At 65.3% G+C, this 22,359-nt stretch overlaps 1 long non-coding RNA gene across 2 annotated transcripts; it reads right to left on the bottom strand.

Annotated features, from left to right (window-relative positions):
* Positions 1-820: 820 nt before the first annotated feature.
* LOC131488335 (uncharacterized) lies at positions 821-3,419 on the bottom strand. Of its 2 annotated transcripts, none has more exons than XR_009250169.1 (5): positions 2,098-3,419; positions 1,876-2,000; positions 1,676-1,795; positions 1,470-1,599; positions 821-1,390 (listed from the first exon to the last, which is right to left on the bottom strand). It is a non-coding gene; the product is annotated as an uncharacterized LOC131488335 (long non-coding RNA). The 2 variants fall into 2 exon arrangements; XR_009250170.1 differs by having other exon boundaries at positions 1,876-1,996; positions 2,098-3,418.
* Between the last annotated feature and the right edge of the window lie 18,940 nt (positions 3,420-22,359).

Below are 22,359 nucleotides of genomic sequence, written 5' to 3'. Positions count from 1 at the left end.
GAGGGGTATCAGCCCGGGGGTCCCCGACCCAGTGGCTGTCTTGGGCAGGGACGCCAGCCACAAGCCCATGGGGGCTGCACTTGCAAATAGGGCACAGATCCATGGATCCCGGTGGGACACGTCCCCAGTCTCGTCCCTCACCTGTCACCTCCCCTCTGCCTCTCCCCCTTTCGGCTGCCTCAGCTCCGCCGCCCCCCCTCCCTGGGGCAGCTGCCTGGCCCCAGTTCTGCCCTCCCACGTGTCAGGCCTGCTCTCCTCGGATGGTTGGGGGGAGAGGGGCCCAGGGAGGCCCAGGGGTGTCGTCCCTCAGGCAGTTTGTGTGGCGGGACAGGGGCTTAGGGAGATTCTGTGCCGTCCTGTCCCTCGTGCTGAGGGCTCCCTTGCCCCCCCACCTCTCCCCTCTGGGCCCCACCCCACGTCTCCATTCCCTGTCACCCCATCCCACAGGCCCCTCCCTGTGTCCTATGCCCTTCCCTGCCCTCCCTCCTCATCCCCCCCCCCCCCCATTCCTCCTGGGCCATAACCGCTTCCTGGCCGTGTGCCTCCCTTATGCCCCCCCTTACGTGTGCCTCACCCCATCCCTGTGTCCCTTCCTGCCCTGTGATGCCCCCCCCCGTCCCGGTGGCCCCTCCTGCCCTGTGACACCCCCCTCCCTGTGCCCCTGCTCATGTGTGACCTTCCCATTCCTTGTGCCCCCCTCTATGGCTTTTTCATGCCCCCCATCCTGTGCCCCACCCTCTCCGTGCCCACCTCCCCCAGCCGGAGCCACCCCCACCCCCACCCAGGCAAACAGCTCGGATTCCAGAGTCCCTGAGACAAATTGCTGTAACTGAGTTTATTGATGAGTCCAGGGCTTCTGGTGAAACCCTGGCGGGGAGGGGCACAGAGCGAGCTGCTCTGCAACGGAATGCTTCAAGGTTTGCTCGGTGTTTGGAGCTCCCAGACTAGGCAAGGGGAGGGTGGGGCCCCACACACTCGGCCGCACCCAGGCACCCCCAGGCAGAGATGGACGGCAGGTGGGCGCTGGGCACGGTGCGGGCACTCAGCAGCTTGCTTGCACACGCGCTCGGGGACTCGAGGCCAGACCCAGAACTCCAAACCAGTGCAAACGACTTAGTGCAAATTGAATTCGGGAGGGACGGGGAAACGGAGTCACGGTGGCTTTGAGTCCCGAGCAAAGGGGAAAGGAAAGAAAGGAAATGAAAGCACAGAGGAAAGGAAGAAGAGAAGGAGGGTGAGGGGCGTGGGGGCGTGGAGGCTGGTTGGTGGTCGCCTGTCCACGGCAGGGTGGCCACGGAGATGGAGGCGCCAGGCGGGGTGGCGGCCGCCGCGGGTGCTGCTCGCTTCCGACGGTCTCGCCGTCGGGCTGGTCTCGTTCCTGTAGCTTGACCTGCAGAGAGCGACAGGGCGTGTGAGCGGGGACCGGGCAGGGCGGCCCCGGAAGCTTCCGGAAGGGTGCCTGCACTCACCTTCCAGAGCCGATTCCTGAGTCAAGGAGTGTAGTGGTTCCAGAATGCAGCATATTCTTGAGTCAGAGCTAGAGGGGACTTGAAAAAGTCCCAGTTCCAAGGCCCAGGCGTGAGCTGGGTAGCACCATTTCTGCGGGGCAGGACACGGTGAGTTCCCTGCTCCTTGGCCCGTGCCCGCTGCCCGCGGCTGGCCGGGGACTCCTCACCTTGTCGTTTTGAGGGTTCTAGGGGTCCAGAGAGCAGCAGTCATGTGTCGGCTCCTTCAGGAGCGCAGAGGAACGAGCCCTTGGGTGTTCCGGGTCCCCGCGGCGCCAGCCTAGAATGGTCTAGGGAAGCAAGAGCGCTCAGGGGGGACGCCCTGCGGGTGGGTCGGCCTGCGGGGGCCAAGCCTCACAGCCGCGCTCACCAGGAAGGCCGGACGGCGTCACGTCTGTCCTCGCCGTCACACCGGACCATGTCATGCCTCTCTGAGCGCAGCCTCGCGCCCGGCCTTCGGAGGCTAGCAGCACATCACCCGATCTGGAGACCTGGCTGTGGGCGAGGGGAGGGGGTGCCAGCTGAGCCGCGGGCAGAGGCGGTGGGCGGGCGGGGGGACGGTGGGGTGTCGGGCACGCCAGCGGGCACTCACCCTCGTCTCCAGTCCCGAGTCCAGAGGCACCGATCCCTGCTCCGTCGTCGCCCGCAGAGGCCCACCTTGGCCACGGGCTCTGGAGGCCAGTGCCCCGGCGGACTCGCCGCCAGGCTCCCGCCCTTCACCCCTGCCTGCGCCCCGGCCCCCCACCAGAGTTCTCATTCACTCCACCCCACCCGCCTCGCCTAGTCGGGTCTCGCCAGTGCCCTTGACTCCCCTGGTGCTGTCCTGTCTGTCATGCCAGACCCAGGGGCTGAGCGGTGAAGGCATACAGTGTCACCAAGTACGCTGTGGGCCCTCTCCGCGCCAGACCCTGGGCCGCAGTGCCACGTGGGAACGGCGCGTCCGCAGGCTGGGCCCGCAGCAGCCTCCTCGCTGCAGAAATCTCTCCGGAGCCGGTACCTGCGGCCGCCGCTCCCTCCGGTGACGTCCTGTTGCGGGACACCCCGCGCACTGCTCCTTCTTTCCCGCTCCCCAGCCCTCGAAGCTCTGGCCTGGCCAGAGCCGCTCCTGTACCTGCTACTAAATGAATTTCAGTGGGTGAGATGTGGTGGCGGCTGGGGACCCCTGCTGCGTCCTGAGTCCCCACCTCATCCTGTCCGACCCGGGCCTGGTGCCCCCCCGACCCCGCACGTGCTGGATCCCCACAGCCACCTGTCACCTCTCCTGCCGGCAGCCCTGCCTCATCTCCTGCCTGCTCTCTCGAAATGCTCTTTCTACCTGGGAAGGGCACGCGGCCCCCCCAGCCCGCACAGTCTCAGCTCCCCCCGAGACAATGTCACCTGTGCTGACCGCTCTCCTTCGTCCTGCCGCTCTGCCGGGAGGTCAGCCGCTTCTCCTCGCTGGCCCTTGCTCCCCGAAGCCCCCTTCTTGCAGAAGGCCAGCAGAGCAAGGCCCAGGGAGGGGAGGGGACTCACCTGGCCGACAGACCGCTGTCCTCACTTACCCACGGCTGCCAGCTATACAACCCCACTGCCCCAGGTCCCGGGCGAATCTCTCTCCAGCTCCCCTCGTCCACCAGCCGCCACGTCCTGAAACCAAAACTGACCGGGATGAATGTCTGGCTCCCCCCTCTTTCCTCTACACCCCCAGCTTGGGCCCATCCCATGCCGATGTCACCCGTACTCCAAGACACCTGGGACCCCACGCCACACTCCTGCCAGGTGCCCTCCAGCCCTGCCCAAGCCAGCCCCCCAACCTTCTGCCGCTCCTGCCAGACCCCAGATTTCCAAGGTGATCCTTGGCCCACTCAAGCCTCCCTGTACCCCGTCCCCATCTTCCCCTGGTTGCCCCCAGTACCCCACGCTTCCCTGGTTACCCCTCGGCTCCCCCGCTTCCCCAGTTTCCCCCGAACCCCCCCATCCCACCCCACCCACCACCCCCTCCCGCACCCTGCTCGCCGGCCCTAGCCCGGGCTTTTTCTAACTGGGGTGGCCCCGCCCCGAATTCCCGCCCCTGCCCCGCCAGCCAATGGGAGCAGCGACCGTGTTCGGGGCCGCCGCAAGGCCCGCCTCCGCCCCAGACCGGTCCAGCACACCCGTCCCGGAATTCTCCAAAGGGGGCATTCTCCGCACCCCTCTGTTGGCAGCGCCTACACAGGGACTGGCATTGTCCCCAAACGTCCCCCTCCCCTTGGGTCGGAGCACTCGGGTCCCCTCGGGGCAGACCAAGCACGCTGCTCCCGCCCAGCCACCGCTGGGCTCGCACTCTGCTCCCGACGGGGGCTCCGGCTGGGGGCTCGGGGAGGCTGGGGCAGGACTGAGTCACCCTCAGTCGCCACCATGGCTGAGACCCCACGCTCCCCCTGGGGTCCTGGGAGTCCACGGGGAGCAGTCATATGAGGCGTGTGTGTGTGTGTCGCGGGAGGCGGGTGGTGGGGGGGGGACAGGGGCTCACCCGGGGGTCTCAGTGGCCAGGGTGGGTGGCCGATTCCCAGCCCCAGTACCATCTGACACTGGGGGGATAGCGTCTCCCGCAAGGAAGGCTTCCCTTTGCGGTCGGGGTGCCCCGCGTTCCCGTCTTGTGGCTCACAGGCGCGCTCTGGTGACCAGCTGTGTAGCCTCCTAGTCCTGCCCCGGCACCCTGCGCACCCGCCCGCCTGCGGCACTGCGGGTGCGGACCGAACAAAGACCTGAGAGCTTTAAGATCCCTCGACACCCTTGTCCGTCCTGTCCCTGGGGTGACCACTCTGGCCTTGCCGGGGGTATCGGGGCCCCGCGGCGCACCGGGTCCGCCCACCAAGTCTACGGGGTTGGCGCCGGGGATGCAGCACACGTAGGCAAAGAAGCTGGAGTCCACGCACTTCAGGGCGGTCCTCTGGCAGAGCCGCCGTAAAGTGCTGGATGCTCGCCTCCAAACCTGACACCCGGGCCTTTGTCATGAGCGAACCCCCAGCTTTTCTGTGGGGGAGAAAGCCAGGCTTTGCCGTGGATGGACGCCCAAGTTAGGATGGGGCAGACCCCCACATTTCGCCACAAGCAGACCCCAGCCTCGGTAGCCTCCGGGTGGAGATGTGAGTCCTCACCGCCACCTCGCGGCCATTGCGGTATCCACACCCACAACCGACTCCGCGCCGTGCAGGGGTGCAGGGGTGCAGGGGCGAGCGATGGGACGGTGGGGCTTGGCTCAAGACAAGGCAAGAGGGCCCCGAAATCCTCCTGCACTCCGCGAGGCAGCCAACCCCCAGGACCCCCTGCTGCCCCGCGGCACCGGTGGGAAGGGTCTCTCTCTCTCTCTCTCTGAGATGGACTCTGCGGCATCCCGGGTGTGGCGATCCCTCACGGCCCCCACGTATTCTCTCCCGTCTCCCCAGATTCAGCCACGCGGGTGGGGGTGACAGATGGAGTGGCTCAGTCGAGCACTCCGTCTTCCTGATGACCCTCGTGGACCGCCGCGGCATCAGGCCTGAGCAGACCCGGGACGCCCTGCGGGCGGACCCCAGCCTCGCTGCGGGCAGTGATATGTGAGTCTGTGCCGCCACCTCGCGGTCACTGCTGTTTCCATGCCCCCACGGGCTCAGGGCCACCCAGAGAGTGCACCCAGCCTGGAGGTCGGCACCCCGTGCGAGGAGGGATCCCCAAATCCTCCTGCGTTCGGGCCCCAGGATCCCGTGCCGCCTCGGGTCTAGGGTGGTACATTTCCCTCTAGAGTTTGGGCTTCCCGTCAAGTCCTTATCACCCGAGGGCAGGGACCCTTTGATTCCCAAGTATCTATCCCCTCTTTGCTGATACGGGACCAGGTCCTAGGGTGCGGTTCGGATTCCGCTCTCAGCAGCACGTGAGCTCTAGGACAGACCAAGTGCGCTCTGGTCGGGACACGCGCCTCCCCGCACCCGCCGCGATCCCAGGGCGCATTTGTGGGGACCTGCACCCTGGCCCCAGAGCGCGGTCGCCACGTCAGTATCCCCACCTTTTAACGACCCCCTCCGGGACACTGGGGTGTCTGCCGCACCCCACTTTGGTGGCTGTGCTCGGGAGACTGGTAGGACCTCCCGAAGCAGGACCTTCCGCTGGAGGACCTCCCCAGCGGGTGGGAGGCAGCCGCGAGCCCAGATCATTAGCATCTGAACACCGGAATTGAATGGATGTTAATGCCTGGTTGCCTGGGGTCTGAAGGACTGGGAGAGTTTCCTCCGAAGCCAGCTCAATTAAAAAGCCAGGGGGTGGGGGCTGTCTTTGGTGGCGTTGGTGTGCGGGGTCCGGTGCGCCAAAGGTGGCGGCAGGTGCTGTCACCACCGTGTCTGGGAGATGTGATGTGAGTCCCACTCCACAGCACTGGTGGCTTCGAGGGGACCCGTGGCTAAGGGACCGCAGACGTGGCCTGACCTGGGGTAGCTCAGACAAGCACCCCATCTCCCTGATGACCCTCGTGGACCCCTGCGGAATCCAGCCTGGGCGGACCCGGGACATATCGCGGGTGGACCACAGCCTCTGCCGTGACTGCTGTAATGTGCGCGTTGGTGCCGCCACCTCGCGGTCACCGCTGACTCCAACACCCACAAGCGGGCTTGGCACCGTTCAGGGCATGCAATCAGCTTGGGGGTGGCACCCGATGCAAGGGGGAGAACCCTAAAATCCACCTGTTCCTGGCAAGACAGCCCCCAGGGCCCTGTGTTGCCGGAGGCACCTGGAGGAAGGGTCACCTTCTGAAGCCGACACTGCGGCATCCCAGGCATGGGGATCCCTCACTGCCCCCAAGTACTCCTTCTTGTCGCCCCAATTTCTTTTCGGCCTTGGGCAACTCAGATGATGTGGCCGGGCGTGGCTCAGACATGTGCCCGTCTCCTTGATGACCCCCGTGGACCACTGCGGACCCGGGACCCGGGACGTGGCGAGGGCGGACCCCAGCCTCAGTCGCCTCGGGCGGTGAAGTGTGAGTCAGCACTGCCACCTCGCGGCCGCTTCTGTCACCCACAACCAATTCAACACCCATCGGCATGTGATGGGGCTACAGGGATCAGCCCAAGACCCAGGAGGAAGACCCAGAAATCCTGTGTTCAGCAAGGCAGCCCCCAGGACCTCTGCGTGTCTGGAGGCTCCAAGAGAGGCGTTACCCTTCTGGCCTGGGCTCCTATCCCTGGACTTCCGTCTCCTGGGCTCCCAGCCATGTCCTCCCCAAGGGCAGGGGCCCTGTGCCTCCAAGCATTTGCTGTCACCTTCCCTTTGGCCCAGGTGACTCGGGAACCGGGTCCCAGCAGCACATGGGCTCTTGGACAGACCCAGGGTCCTGCCGTCATGACCGCTCCTCTGGCCACTTGCCATGGTTCCAGGGTCTGGAGGCCCTTCAGGTACCGACTGCGCTTTCTTGGGGTCTATAGGCACCTCTTTTGTTCACTGGTTCCCCAGGGAGGACTTGGAGCTTTGCTGATGACCTCACGCCATTTGCATGCCAATGGTGCATTTGCAAATCAATAGAATGTTGGGAGGGAAGCCTGACACCAGCCTCTGGTCTCACCAGCCAGAGAGGATCTCCTAGTGGAGGAACAACCAGGATTCAGTTTTGTGGGCTGAGCTTTGGGGACCCTGGGGCCAATCTGATCCCTGCTGGCCAGAGTGACAACGGGTCGCTGGGTGCTGTGACCCACGCATGGAACAGGACCGGGACGGCCTGGAGTCCCCTCTCAGGTGCCCAGAGTCCGCAGACGTGGCTGGGCCAGGAGGCAGATTGCCGCGGACAGACCTCGTCCCACCCCCGACCCCCTTGCCCCCCGCACTGTGGGCATCTCCACCCTCCTAGGCTTGACCGGTAGGTACCTCATGGCTGCCTCTGTCTGCTTCACCGCTGCCTCCCTGGGAGCAAGATGGAGAGCCCCAGGGATCCTCCTGCACAGAGCAAGTTCACCTTCCAGGCCCGTGCTCACTGGAGCCCATGCGGGAAGTGCTAGCTGGTGACATTGGGGGCCTAGAGGCTTAGGGGTGGGTTATGAGTGAGTGATTGGATGGGGTGTTGGATGGGGGGGGTCTGGGGGCGAGCAGAGCTCACAGGGGACACATTTGACGAGGCTTGGCAGGTACAGGGCTGGCAATGTGGCTCATGTTGCAGACTTCCTGATAAGCTGGGAATGGCTCCGGGGGCTCTGGGTGAGGGGCTTAGGGTTGCACATAGGCTCAGTAGGAAATAAGGCCATGATCCCGCAGGGTACCCTGGACCACGGAAGGGTCGGAGATGTGCCACCCTGCCCGGAAGGAAACACGTAGAAAGCCCTGCCCGGGGCTGGCATAAGTCAGGGTAACAGCTTAAGGAGCATCACCCGAGCCAGGAGGGGAGGTGAAAGCGTGTGCCCTCCGGGAGAGGCAGGTGTGGCACAGTGTGTGTGCAGAGGAATGGCAGTTGCAAGAGGGGGCCATGAACTCGCGTCACGTGCCGTGGGACGTCCGAGGCCGTGGCGCCTGGCACAGGCTGCGGGGCCGTGGAGGGTGCGGGACCCCGGGGGGGCAGGGGCACAGCCTAAATCGCGCTCCTCTGCCCGCGCTCGGCCGCTCCCAGCGCCTGTGCCCCCCACTCCCAGCCCAGGAAACCCTCGGACACTCTCGCCAAAGGACTAACGGACCCCCGGCGCGTGGGCTGGCAGGGTCCCCTGCATCTGTGGCTCCAGGGCCCCAAACCCAGCAGTCATTTCCGCCCACCTGGCTTCCCTCCGAGTTCCTTTCTTAGAAAAGCGTCTCCTCAGGCGCCCAGGTGGCTCAGTTGGCAGAACATGTGACTCTTGATCTTGAGGTTGTGAGTTCGAGCCCCACGTTGGGTGTAGAAATTACTTAGAAGGTAAAATATTAAAATATTTAAAATTAATATTAAATCTTTTAAATTAATATTAAAATATTAAAATATTTTAGCCTCATCACCCTGACACTTACACTCCTTCACCTCCCAAATTCTGTCAGTAGCGAAGCAATCACTTTACCTCCATGAGCTGGGCCATCTTCTTACCGTCTCCCCCCATCCTGCCAACCCCAGGGCCACATCCATCAGCAGGACTCAGTGAGAGCCTATCCCTAGGAACCCTCCCACCTGGGTGCCAGCCTCCCTCCTGTGTACCAGCTTCCCATCTGGGTACCAGCTTCCCATCTGGGTGCCAGCCTCCCTCCTGGATGCCAGCCTCCCTCCTGGGTACTAGCTTCCCTCCTGGATGAGAGCTTCCCTCCTGGGTGCCAGCCTCCCTCCTGGATGCCAGCCTCCCTCCTGGGTACTAGCTTCCCTCCTGGATGAGAGCTTCCCTCCTGGGTGCCAGCCTCCCTCCTGGGTACTAGCTTCCTTCCTGGATACAAGCTTCCCTCCTGGGTACCAGCTTCCCTCCTGGATACGAGCTTCCCTCCTGGGTACTAGCTTCCCTCCTGGGTGCCAGCCTCCCTCTTGGGTGCCAGCCTCCCACCTGGATGCCAGCCTCCCTCCTGGGTACCAGCTTCCCATCTGGGTGCCAGCCTCTCTCCTGGGTGCCAACCTCCCTCCTGGGTGCCAGCCTCCCTCCTGGGTGCTAACCCCTCTTGAGGTACTAACCTCCCAGATACATACACGTTTCCATAAATATGTCCCTCCCTCTCACTGTGGTTGGCCGAGGCTCCCGGATCTGCCCCTGGCCACTGTGGCCTCCCTCATTGAGGAGGCCTGACTGTGCCTCCTCCAGTCCCATCCCGCTCAGACCCCGATTTCCCTAGGGAGACCCCCCCCCAGCACCTAAACAGCCCCTGAACAGCACAGCTGTTCACGTCGGCCCCTGCGTGGCCGTGTGATGCCAGTCCGAGCTTCTTCCCCCAGGAGACCCCCGAGGAAGCCACACCGAATGCCGCAGCGGGCAGGAGGAAGGGGCCAACACAGTGGCGCAAAGCAGAGTCCGTCCGCTAAGGGCACACACCCCTGCCCGCCTGGGCCTCGGGGCCCCCGGGACGCTGCGCGCCTTCTCCCGGCTTCTTCTTGCCTCCTGCTGCTCCTGCTTGTAACCCTTCCCTCCTTGGCCTCAGCTGCCACCCGGACACTCCCTGCTCCCTGGTGCCCGTACAGCCGCCTCAGTCACTCCCCCTGCATCCTGGCCGTACCCCTAACTCAGCTTTCTGCGTGCCTCCTGGAGCCCGCACACTTCACATGGAAACGCAAGAGCTTCCTTCGGGGAAACCCAAACTTTCTTGCCCGACGCTCAGAACCCGGTTCCCAGAACCCTCAGCTCGGTCCTCTGCTTTCCCCGGGGGGAGGGGGCAGGTGCCCCCAGAGCCACAGCCCTGCTGCCTTCCTAGGGCATCGGTGCCGAGTGACGGGCAGCGGGGATGAGGGGCGGGTGGTTGTCTGGGGGGACCCCAAGACGTTTGTTCTAGCCTCTATGCCACAGACTGCCAACCGTCCCGCCTAGAAGCTTCTGGATGCTATACTGGTATAGTGCTACATTTATCAGCCTCCCTTGCAGCTAGGTGAGGCCACGTGACTGATTTCTGACCCAGGGGACGTGAACACAGGCGCTGTGTGTGTGCAGAGGAGAACACCTCTGCTTCCTCTCGCCCCTGGCGGGGTTGGTGGGGGTAGGCGCACACGATGCTGGGCTGGGGCAGCCCGGCCGGGCCCCATGTTAGTGTCCTAGGGCTGCCGTAAGGAAGCCCCACAGACTGGGCGGTGCCCTCACAGTTCTGGAGGCCACAAGCCAGGCATCAGGGTGTCCCGGGACTGCTTCCTCCTGGAGGGTCTGCCGGAGGCATCTGTCCCACGGCTCCGTCCCGGCAGCTGGCGGTGGTGACAGTCCGTGGCATTCCTGAGCCTGCAGATGCACCCCTCCGTCTCTGCCCTGTCTTCCCGTGATGTTCCTCCCGTGCGTCTGGGTTTTCTGTCTGTGCACCTCCCCCGCTTGTAAGGACGCGGTCACGCTGGATGAGGACCGTCTCTCCTCCACCAGGACCTCATCAGTGATCTCTCATGGCCCTGTCTCCAAATAAAGTCCCATTCTGAGGTACTGGGGGTTAGGACTCCAGTGTAGGAATCTGGGGAGGGGGGCACGATTCAGCCCACGACAGACCCCAGGATGGAAACTGCGTGGGGGTGCGGAGCCGCGAGACGGGAGTCCAGGCCTGTGCTGCTCACGACTCGACAGCTGGGAGGAGTCAACCCAGCCTGTCCGAGCCCCAGCTCGGGGCTTCCCGTGGCGGGGTCTGCACATTGGTCTGAACTCAGTGCTGCTCCAGACCAGGCACCGGGGGTGCCCAGTGGTGGCTGGGACCTGGCTGCGGGATAAGAGGGACAGAACCCGGGGGCAGCTGCCCAGAGGGGCCTAGGACAGCGTGTCCAGATAGGGACTGGAAGGAGCGACTTGGTGCCTGGTGGGGCTCCCCGAGGCCTGGGAGCTGCAGGGTAGGCCAGCTATTTGGAATCCGCTCCCCTTGTTGGACTGAGGCTGGTCCATCTAGCAGGCTGGCACTACGTGGACAGAGAAAGCCACTTGTGCCAATGCTTGGGAGGACGACACCCCAGCTAAACTAGGCCGGCCGGCTCAGCTGATGGACGTCTGTCCTGCGGATGGGGTGGTCTGCTCAGGCATTGGGCAGTCACTCGGGGACCCTCTCCGGGCAGCCAGGCGGCTCCGGGTCCTTCCCTTCCTCCCTCTGTGACCGACTCCGAGATCCATCGAGCGGGACTCAGCTCAAATTGGCTTCACAAACAGGCTGGAGCCCAGAGTCGTGTCCCCTAGATGCCTCTCTGCGGCTCTGTGCCCGATGCTCATTCGCCCTCGTTTACAGAAGGCTGTCTCTCCCGCGGCCCTGGCAGAACAGCCGTGAACAGATCCAGGCTTCCAACCCCTGTGGGTAGCATCTGCAGTGAGCCGACGGTTGCCCCCAAAAGACCTGTCCGTGTGCCAGTGCCCCGAAGCTGTGAGCGTGACCTTGTTGGGATAAAGGGCCTCACAGAGGTGAGTCTAAGTTAAGGATCCCGAGACGAGATCAAGGGTTTCGTAGGTGGACCCTAACTCTATGACAGGCGTCCTTATAAGAGAGAGGCCAAGGCCACGTGACCACAGAGACAGAGGCTGGAGGGACACGGCTATAAGCCCAGGGACGCCTGGAGCCCCCAGGAGCTGGAAGAGGCAGGAAGGACCCTTCCAAGTCCCCTATAAGGACACAGTCATTGCACCAGGGCCGCCCTCCTCCCGCGTGGCCCCGCAGGCAAGAGCCCTTTGTCTGAAACAAGCCAGGTTCACAGGTTCTGGGTGGATGTGAGTGTGTTTGGGCTCTAACCCATTCAATACGGCAGGAGGCAGGGAGGCTCCAGATGTCCAGTTGGGCCCCATGTGTCTTGGTGGCGCCCTGGTGTCTCTTGTCCCCTCTCGCTTCCTGTTTGTCTGCTTCCCTGAGCGTCTGCCCCGCCGGCCCCGGCCCAGCCCCAGAGCAGAGGTGGCCGCGAGAGCCCCATCGCAGCACAGGGTCTGACCCCTTAGAACCCTCTTGTCTGTTGGGTGGTTCTGTTTTCTGACCGGATCCTTACGTCATCTCATGGCTAGAAAACAGAGATCAGACCACACACTCAGTCCCACGAGCGGACGGCGTGGACAGGCTGCCTTGCGTGTCGCCGGACTGGCGGTTTTCCACGTGACTCCCTCGCACCATTCCTCCATGGCGCGCGGACTTCCCGGCAGCCCCCACCTCTGCTGTGCGCGGCCCCCTGGTCTCTGCGCCCTCGCCAGCCCTGCCCTCCAGTCTGGGGGTGCTGTGACCAGGAAGGTGAGCCAGCTTGCGGCCCTGAGACCTCCAAGGCAGGGTGTTGGGAAGTGGCCCTCAGCCATCATGAGGAAAGCCTCACCCTCCTGCGGTGGGGAAGAGAGGCCCCGGGGCGAGCACCGTCTGTCCGCCTCCCCGAGGCGGCCTCCTCCTCCAGGAGGTGCTCTCCGATTCCTCCAGGGCACAGCAGTCGAGGCGGCAGTAACGCACTAACCAGACCTGCTCGCGGGGTTGACGCCTGACGCCCAGCAGATACGGAGGAGGGCCAGTCCCGCCGAGCCTCAGGGGCAGGGGTCTGACAGGTGTGGCTCTCCCGGGTTCCTCACGGGGATGATGGGGGTCCTGACGCATCGGCTCACCCCCCCGGCCGCAGAGCAGAAGCCGAGCTGGGAGAGGGAATCGGCGGTGGCCCCGAGGCCAGCTCCCTGGCGCGTGGACGAGGTGGCTCACGGGCACCGTCCCCCCGGGAACACTCGGGCCACGCTGGGCCTCCGAGCCAGGCCGCTCACCGGCTCTGCTCCCAGGAAGCTTCCCGGTCTCGTCTTTGGGCCCCACTCTTCTGCGATGTGGAGAAGAGGAAAGCCAGCAGACCCTACTGGAAATGGCCTAGAGAACGGAAGCGGGGGCCCTCTGCCCTTGGCGGTCATGGTGCTGGGCTGGGCGTGGGGCAGCCGGTGGGAGACGGCCGGGGCCCCTGGTGGCCATGAGACAGCTCATGTGGCCCAAGCTGTGAGCGTAAGCACACCTGGGGGTTCAGAGCTCAGAAGGAGGAGGACAGAGCAGCGCAAGCAGAGCCCGTGTGGCCAGCCCAGTGGGGCTCCCCGAGGAGCCAGCTGACCCAGGGCTTCACCCACCTGCGTCCCCGGGCCCGGGTGCTGGCCTTGCGGGGCGAGGAGTGTGTCTGAGGCCCTGGGAGGCTCGTGAAGTCCCTCCTGCTGTCAGCCCCTTTGAGGACATCCATGCTCCACATTTACCTTGTCCTGGTGGTGCGCAACCGGTCTCTACCCTGTGGCCCCTCTGCCCAGCCTGCACTGACCCCCGACTGCCCCTCTGACTCCTGCCCCCTGGGCCCTCCTGCAGGCCACATCCCACAGTCCACCCCGCTCTGGCACCCCCGTGCAAAGTGGGTCCACGGCCCGTGGCTTCAACCGTTGCTCCCGGGCCGAGGACAGTCCACATCTGCCACGAGCCCTGGACCTTCGCCTTGGGAACCCGGCAAAGCTGGGTTTGTGGGGTGTCTGTCGGGGTGCCCCACAGCCACCATTCCCGCCTGCAAGTTGGGGACTTGGGGACCCCTGGGCCCCAGACGGCTCGCTGCAAATGTGCACAGTCCCCCACGGCCGGACCTGGCCCAACACAAGCCCTTCTCAGGACCTCCCCTCCCCAGACCTGCCGGGCTCGGGCAGCTCTCTCCATGACACCCGCCCTCCACCCACAGGGACCACCGCCATCTTGAATCTCAGGGAGGGACAATAGCGTCCAGGGGGACAGACCAAGGAGGGACAGAGAACCCGCCCCACGCTACTCCACCCAGGCGGGAGAAACAGGTGGCCCCACTCCCTCCCCACTGGACTCCTAAGGGGGCAATGGGAAGAGAGGGCAGGTGGGGGGAATGGCCCCGCCCCAGTCTGGGGCTGACACTTTCATCGGACCGGTACTGGAGGCAGGGGGGTATGTGAGAGAGGTTGCAGGATGAGGAGAGAGCCCTGAAGGCCAGGGCCGAGGACACAGAACCCCTGGAAGGTGGCCGCCTTGCTGTTGGCTTGGGGAGGAAGGAGTGCTTGACGACCAGAGGGGGTCTTGAGCCCTTGGCCATGGGTCTGGTCATGGCAGAGGTGCTTGCTGAGTGAATGAACGAGTGAATGAATGCATGAGTGGTGGATGGACAGATCGATGGATGGACGGGCCAACTTGCAAGGGAAGGAAAGGGACGTGGCCTGAGGTTTTCAGGGAACAGATGACGTCTCCCTGGGTCAGCGTCCAAGAGGGAAGAGGGGCCCTCCTGCTGCAGCCACAGTGATGGCTCCTGGCCTTTTGGAGAGTCATCTGGAAGCTAATCCCTTAGAAAACAAATATTTCAGACACCTCAGCGCAGGCCCTCCGAGTGGGAGCCTGAGCGCACGGGCCAGGGGCCTGGATGCTCTCCCGCGCCCCCAGATGCAAGCCCACCAAAGCCTCACAGCCACGTCCACGGGGGACGCAGACCTCAGCCAGGAAAGTGTCAGAGCAGCCGGCCACCTGCCTGGGCCCCCGCTCCTGGGCCCTTGTCCATCCTCCTTGGCAGCTCCCGCCACGGACAGGACATTCCTGAAGGCTGAGGCTGCGTGTCGGGGGTTCAGAGCTGGGAAGGCCAGGGAAGGCCCACGGTCATCTCGTGGCCGAGAGTCGCTTCTGTCCCTCCCGCCCCCGCCTCTTCCTAGCCCCCCGAGGCTGACCCAGGAGATGGAGCCCTCACCCTGGTTCCCTTCCCGAAATCCACACCAGGCCTGCCTGCTCTGGCCTTAACCCAAGCGAGGTCCCTCTCTACCCAGGGCCCCTTCAAAGTGGCCTCCTGAGCTGGGGGTTACCTCTTCCCTCTCCCAGGTCCTGGGGCTGAGCCGCCCTGGGCACCTAGCAGTCTGCCCTCAGACTCAAGGACGGAGGGCTCCCCGTCTGGAGCTTGAAGCCTGTGGGGGCCCCCACCGCAGCAGGGCAAGTATGTTCCCAAGTTCCCACCCACAGGCCGGGCAGCCACCTGGCGGGTGGGGGAGAGGGGCTGGTGGGGGTGCAGCGGGACCAGGGCTCACGGGTGGAAGGGGGGGGGGTGCTGCCGACGGGGCCAGCGAGGGCCAGGTCCGGGGACACGTCTTCCAGCCCCCGAGCAGATTCAGTCACAGGACGGAGGGGACCAGGACACATGCCACTTCTGGTCTGACCCTTGTGAGTTTCCATAAGGACCCAGCCACGGAGTGGGCATGCTCTGGAGTGCAGAGCCACAAGATGGCGGGAACCCGGGCCCCGCAGCCACCTGGAGTCAAGCTCCCCCCCTGCACCGCCTCCGAGCGGTGACACAGCAGGGGTGTGTGCGCAGGATCTGGGCAGAGTGGGCAGGGGGGTGCGTGGGGCACTCCGGAAGGCAGCCGTCGGAGGTCACTGGTCCCTGCATCTCTGTTGATCTGGGGAGGCCCACCTGAGACCTTGATGGGGCTCAGACCCCCTGTCCCGTGCCCCCGAGTTAGGGCCGCCAGGAGGAGGGGCGGGGGAGGCAGGTACGTAGGTGGGGGCCCCGAGGAGGAGGGGGCTGGTGGTGGCATGTAGGCTCAATAGTTTCTGTCTTAAGGAACATGCAGGGTCTGTCCTTTATCTCACCCCTCACACTGCATATTTCCAGAAAGAAATAATTTCCAATTCCAAGGCGCTCCATGGAGGCAGAATTTTCCATCTGGGCTTTGTTGATGAGCTATTTTGGAGAGAACTTCTGCCTTCACTCACTTCCCTTGTCCGAGCTCGCACGGGGACCATTAGGGGAGGCAGAGAGACGGCCAGCATGGGGACCGCCGGGGGGACGCTGGGCTTGGGCACGAGCTCCGTCCTGCCCCGACCCTGGGTGGGCCCCGCCTGCGTGATTGTGAGTCCGGGGTCGGCGGGGGTGGGGGCGGGGGCGGGGGATGGGGCCCCATCCCTGCACGTGCAGCGTCCTCCCCGACTCTCACACATCCGGCTCTGGCTAAGCCGCTTCCCACACTGTGCTTCCAACCGCGCGCTCCCCCTCTCATCCGTCACCCTGTCTGAGGAAATGCTCCTTGTCACCCCCCACCCCCCACCCCCCCCCCCAGGCCCCAGGGCCTTCCACCCCCATCCGGGAGCCTCACTCTGGCTTGATTGCCTCCACGTGAGCCCCTGGGCAGGATGGAGCCCTCACCCTCTGCCCGTCCCCCCTGCCCCCCATGGCCTGAACACCTGGGCCAGTGTGGCCAGTGACCTGGCTCCGGGAAGCCGCCTTCCCCCGGCCCCGAGGCAGATGGCTCACCCCCTCTCTCTTCACGGTACTTCCGAGCCCCCCACTTCCCAAAGCAAATGTGTCTGCCTCCCTTCCCCTTCCCAGCAGCAGCCTCGCCTGACTTTTATGGTGACTCTCCTTGGAACGGTGACTGTCAGGGCCTGGATTGTGTCCCCCAGATTCCTATGCCGGAGTCCTGACCCCCAGCACCCCAGAACGTGACCGTATCTGGAGATGGGGCCTTTACAGAGGTGATTAAGGTAACATAGGGCCACCGGGCTGGGCCTCGATCCCGTGAGACGGGGTCCTTGTAAGAAAAGGGGATCAGGACACGGACAGGCACGGAGGGACGACCCCGCCCACGCCTGGACCTCGGGCTGCGGCCTCCGGGACTGGGAGAGGATAAATTTCTGGTTGACATTGCCTGGTCTGTGTCGTCTGTTATGGAGGCCTGAGCTGACCGACATGGCAACATGCCTTCCCTGCCTCAGTTTCCCTACCGTCTCTTGGCCTCCTTCCCAGCAAGTTGAAAAGGCCCCCTTTGCAGGACTCACCTCTGCAGACCGCCCAGGCGACACCTGCAGGCCTGCCGGCCTGCCGGCCACACTCCCCCTGCTCTGGGAAGCCAGGCGCCTCGGGACCACGTCATCGGGCACCCTGTCGCGTGGCCTGCTGCACCTGGATGGACGTGGCCTTTGGGGCCACCGAGCGAGCACGTGTCCCGCCCTCGGCCGTCCCCTGGACCTGACTGCTGGGGCCAGGCCGCAATCAGCACCGAGCCCAGGCGTCAGCTTTGCTGCCTTGCAGCGGGGACAGCGCGTCCTCCTCGGGATGTGTCTCCCCGAGCCCTGCCCGCCATTCCTGGGGTCTGGTCACTGCCCCCTGGCCCCCTCCCCTCCGGCCTCAGTTTCCCACGAACACCCAAGGAGTTGGCCACACGGGTTCCATGTGGGACTCCTCCCCAGACACAGCCCGGAGCACAGGTGCCCGGGCAGAGGGGGCGGAGCGGATGGGGTCTGGGGCCCCGGTCCCTGTGCCCATGCACACAGCGAGCCCCGGATCCACACCGGGCTTCAGTCAAGGCGCCACAGCCCCTGCACGACTGGCGGGTTGAGGGCTCCCCAGCTTTGGCTCTGCTTCCTTGAGCCCCGTGAGGCACCGTGGGCCCCCCTCCCCACAGCCTCTCCCACCCTGTCCTCCGGGGCCCCAGACCGGCCCTCCAGTCCTTTCCCGTGGCTCTGTCAGAGGGAAGCCAGGCTGCCCTCACCCCAATGCCCCCCCCCCCACCCCGGGGCACCTCCGTGGGCCCTGCAGTGGCAGCCACCCAGTAAACCTTGCTGGCGGAAGGGGTCAGTGGGAAGAGTGAGGCCTCTTGCCCCCTCACCCCCCTCTGGCCTGTGGCCAGGCTCCAACAGGGAGACCTGGGCCCACGGTTCTTCCAGAACCTGGGCCGTCTCTTCGGGGAGGCCCGAGCAGGGCCAAGCCTGGGGCTGCTTTGCAGGGGCACTGAGGGGGCCAGTGCCTGAGACTGTGACGGGGCTCAGGAGACTGTTGTCCTGGGTTCGGGTCATGGGCACCCACCCACCACCGTGTGGTGTGTTTTTGAACCAGGTTTGCCCTCCCAAGTGCCCTGGGCCTGCCTCACTCAGCTGGGCCCCAGGGAGTTCCTCCCCGTGCCTCCCACCGACACCTCCTGCCACCCCAGGGCCCCAGCGTCCCACCCTCAAGGGCACCATGGTGGCCAGGCCCAGAGCGCGGAGCTGTTTTCTGAGAGAAGCTTGCTCTCCGGGAGAACCTCTTGGCTCTCAGCTTGCAAGATCGTGCACCCCGCAGGGCCGACTGAATCCCCGGGAGGTCCTGGAGGGCATCCGCTGGCCAAACGGGCCTGGGGGCTCCTGGCAGAGGAGGGAGCTGGGCTCTGGCCCCGGGAGGCCCCTCTGCCCATGCCTGTGCTCTGCCCTGTCTGCCGCCTTCTCTCTCCTTCCAGCAGAGGGGCCGGGGGGCCGGAGGGCCGGGGTCCCCACCCTGTGCTGACAAGCCAATGAATGTACAGGGCGCCCAGGGGTGCCGGCTCCCCTCCACCGCCCACCCTTGTGCCCGACTCACTCCACGCCTGCTTCAGGGTGTGGCAGAGACCGCACCCTTCTCAGGGCTCACGGGAACCAGGCCAGGCCCTGGGGGCGCCCTCCTTATGTCTTCAAGGCACCAGAAACCCCCCGTGGGGCCCCGCACCCTCTGAAGAGGCGGGGATGAAAGTCAGCCCTCCCAGCTTGGAGCCCACCTCTCCTCAGGACAGCCTCCCAGTCTGGGCTGTTCCAGCCATGCCCACAGGGCAGCGGCCCTCGAGGGCCTTCTCAACCGGCGCACCTCTGTCCCAGGCGAGGCGGGGCTGTGCTGGAGGGCGCATGGCTCCTTCCCGGGTCTGGAGCCAGGCCGCCTCCGTGCGCACTCGGGCAGCACCGCCCACCCCACTCTGAGCACACACTGCGGACGCATCTTCTCGGCTAGGAGCGGCCGGGCCAGAAGGAAGGGCCTGGAGCCTTGAGCGGCACGACCTGCTTGTGCCCTGGGGAGCCCGGCCCTGGGTGCAAGCAGCTTGGCCAGAGTTTGGCTGCAACGTGAGGCCCAGCGCTGTCTGGGAAGTCTCCCCAGATGCAGGGAGCCCCTGGCCACCGCAGGCGGGCTGCGGGCTCTGGCCTGGGAGGGCCGGCCAGGCCCCTGCTCAGGCCTGGACCGAAGGCCAGCGGGCAGCAGCCGGGTCCGTGCGGGCGCAGCTCTGGGGGCCCACGTGGCCTAGGGCTCCAGGGTGCTGGGTGAAGGCTCTGGCGTGGACCCCCTTGTGGGGCATCTGTGGGGGGGCACTCGGGTCCTGCCTGGCTCCTCAGGGCCGGAGACACGCACGGGGTGAGGGTCTGTGGAGAGCAGCTCCGCCTCAGACGGCCTTCCTGCCCACCCACCGGGCCCGTCTGTGGCCCTTGTACCGAGAAAGGAAGGTCTTCGGGCCCGGAGCCCCTTGCCCAAGCTGGCCACAGCTGGTCACCCCCCGCCCCCGGCTCCCTTTGGGGGTCCGCTTTAGGGCGTGGTACTGTCTGCTCTGCTCCAGCCAGGAGACCCCATACCTCCCCTTGCTCTTTGGCTCCATATGCCCCCCGGAACAGGGGGGCCCCTTCCCCACAGGACAGCTCGGACCCCGGCCGCCCGCCCCCCAGCCCTGGTTCTCCTTATGGATTTCCTCCACTCTAACCTTTGACTGCTGGTTGGGCCCGCAGCCAGTTTATACTCACCCCTTGCCCCTCCCCCCCCACCCCCTCCTTCCTGCCTGGCTGGGCCCCAGGCCCAGGGTGGGCATGCAGACTGGGGCCTGTGGGGGGGGGGGGCGGCTTTGCCCAGGCAGGGAAGAGAGAATGATAACATACGCTCTTCTCTCCCCTCTCCCAGACCCCCTCCCCGCCCCCTCCATCCACCCCTTCTCTGCCCACCCCCCACCTCCCTCCCTCTCATCATAAAGCAAGGAATTTCGTTTTCACGTGGACCCACGTCTGCTGTTTATCTGGGGGTGTTGTGTGTCTTCTGTCGCTGTCGCACAAGAGGGAGGGGGCAGAGTTGGCGCAAAGGCCCCACGTAGAGAGGTCCCGTGGAGACCTCTCCCTCCCCCCACTCGGAAGACGGAGGGTGGGGGGGGGCCTTATTTCCCTCCTTCACCCCCCTTTTCCCTTTTGGGGGCTGAGGTGAAACAGAGGGCAACGGGGCCCACGAACTTTACTCTGTGACATCTTTGAACTCAGGAGACGCTTTGAAGTCTTAACCGGCAACTACCCGTCACCCTCTCCCAAAACAGCGCTCTGGGCAGACACCCCTCCCCCCGGGAGCGGGTCCTCAGCAGTCGCCCTTTGGGGACCCCTCAGGCCCCCAGAAATCGGCCTCATGAATAAAGCCAAGCGAGGGACCATCTGGCTCAGTCGGCCAGTCCTCCTCCCTGCCCCCCAGGCCCCCTGCACATTGTCCCTCCTGCCCACACCTGGCCCCCCAGTGACCTCAGCCCACCATCCAGTCTTCCTCTGCCCTTTAGCCCGATGGTCAACGTGGCAGGTGCCCCGTGCTGCCCCCCGTGGCCAGAAGCCATAGGGCTCTCTCAGGTGCTGAGTGGGCCGAGGGGCTCCCCCGGGAGATCCCAAAGGCCAAGACGCCGCCAGGGCCAGTCTGTGCCTTTAGGCGTGGAGCGGCCCCCGGCCTCATCGTCAGCAGCTCCAGGGAGCAGAGCCGGCCACCAGGCAGGGCTCAAGCTGAGGACCTGGCTCCTACCTGCCCCTGGAGGCCCCCGTGAGACACCCTCTGGTCCATCCTGGGCCGGTCGTGAGAGACACCAGGACCCCTGTCTCCTCTGTCCTTTGCTCCAATGCCCAACACAGAGGTCCCTCCTCCCTCCTCGAAGGCCTAGGAAGATGACACATCCTTTCTGAGGACGCTCCGGACAGCGTGGCAACAAGGACCACCCCCCCAGCCCTCGGGAGCCCGTCCCCACCCCCCGCCCCCGCCCCCACCACCTGGACGTCCAGGGCACGTTTTCCCCTGCACCCCACCCAGCAGGCCTCGCTCTGCCTGCCTGGCAACCAGGGTTGGACCCAGCCAGCTCGTGGGGTCTGGGAGAGTGTCGTGGTTGGAGAACCCCGCTCCCTCCCCGGGGACCCCAAACATGGCCTGACTCTGGGGCCTCAAGATCTGAGTATGGGTGGGAACCCTCGTTGTGGGGGGGACCCCAGCGGCGGGTGAGTGGCCTGGGAATCGGTCTGCAGAGGAGTCATGTCCTTAAAAAGAGAGTGATGGTGGACAGAGGCCAGGTGAGGAGACGGGAGAAAGAGGGCAGAGACCCCTGCTGGGAAGGGGCAGCTGCTGAGAGGAAGGGGCCCCAGGGAGAGAGGGGCCAGCTGAGACAGAGTGTCCTATCCTCGAGCCCCCGCAAAGGGGATAGAGCCCACCTCCGCACCTCAGCGCTGCCACGGGCCTGGAGCCGTCCGTGCGCCCCCAGGGCTAGCTGGCCTCTCCGCCCCTCCCCACCCCCCACTACCCAGAAAGAGGGTCACACTCAGCCCTCCTGGCGCTCCAAAGGCGAAGGAAGGAAGGCCCTCTCCCTGGCCCTGGGTGTGACAGGTTCCTCCGCTGAGTCTGCTGGGGGGCCGGGACTGGAGGGGGGGACATGGGTCCCAGGAGTGAGGGGCTGTACCTGGACAAACACTGATTTTTCTCTGGCTCCCATCCCCACTCTTCCCCACGCCCTCCCCTCCCCTCCCCTCCCCCCTCCTGCTGTCTCCTGGCCCCTCCGGCCCCCTCTGGCCAGGGTATCTCCTTGGGCTGGGTAGAAGCCCCGCAGGAGGCTCTGGGTGGCCTCGGGGCCTGGTGGGTGGGCAGAGGCTGGGGGCAGGGGCGCCATCGCGGCCCCCCCCTCCACGCCCCCGTAAGTCCAGCCTCTGCCAGTTTTCTGAGGGGCATTGTTATTAACATTATTATTACAGCCGCTGCAAAAACACTGCACTAAGCCCCTCGAGTGATTTATTTAGCGTGCGGCCGTATTGATTAGGCCAACTTTCCACGGTGCCGGGGACGGCAGCGCCTGGGCCCCTGGAATCTCTGGTCTGGGGCGGGGGGGCCGCCCGCCGGGCGCCTCTGGGCAGACGCTGGAGTCTTGGCTCCTCCCTCCTTGCCCCTGCCCCAGAGAGGCCCCAGTCTGAGGAGAGAGGAAACGCTCACCCCAAGGAGGCGGCCTCCACCCTAGGAGATGCCCCAATCTGAGGGAAGAAGCAGTCTCTTTCCCAGGGAGGGCCTAGTCTGATGGGGGAGGCATCCCCCTGCTGAGAAAAGGTCCCAGTCTGCGAGAGGAGAGGCCTGGGAGACCTGAGCTGAGGCCAGAGCAGGCCGCTGAGCCTTGAGACGCAGCAGGCATGTGCAGGAAAGGCAACCATGCGTCTGTGACCTGTGGCTAGAGCCATGCAGGAGGCCGGCGGGGCTGGGCCTGGGAGGGCTCTTCTATCCTCTACATGGGGGGCCTGTGAAGACCCCCAGGGGCAGTCCTGGAGCCCCGGAGGCGTCTGTTCAGCGCCC

This window comes from Neofelis nebulosa, chromosome 10 (assembly GCF_028018385.1).
Source record: "Neofelis nebulosa isolate mNeoNeb1 chromosome 10, mNeoNeb1.pri, whole genome shotgun sequence".
NCBI classification, from domain to species: domain Eukaryota; kingdom Metazoa; phylum Chordata; class Mammalia; order Carnivora; family Felidae; genus Neofelis; species Neofelis nebulosa.
This window is presented reverse-complemented; position numbering and strand designations above follow the sequence as displayed.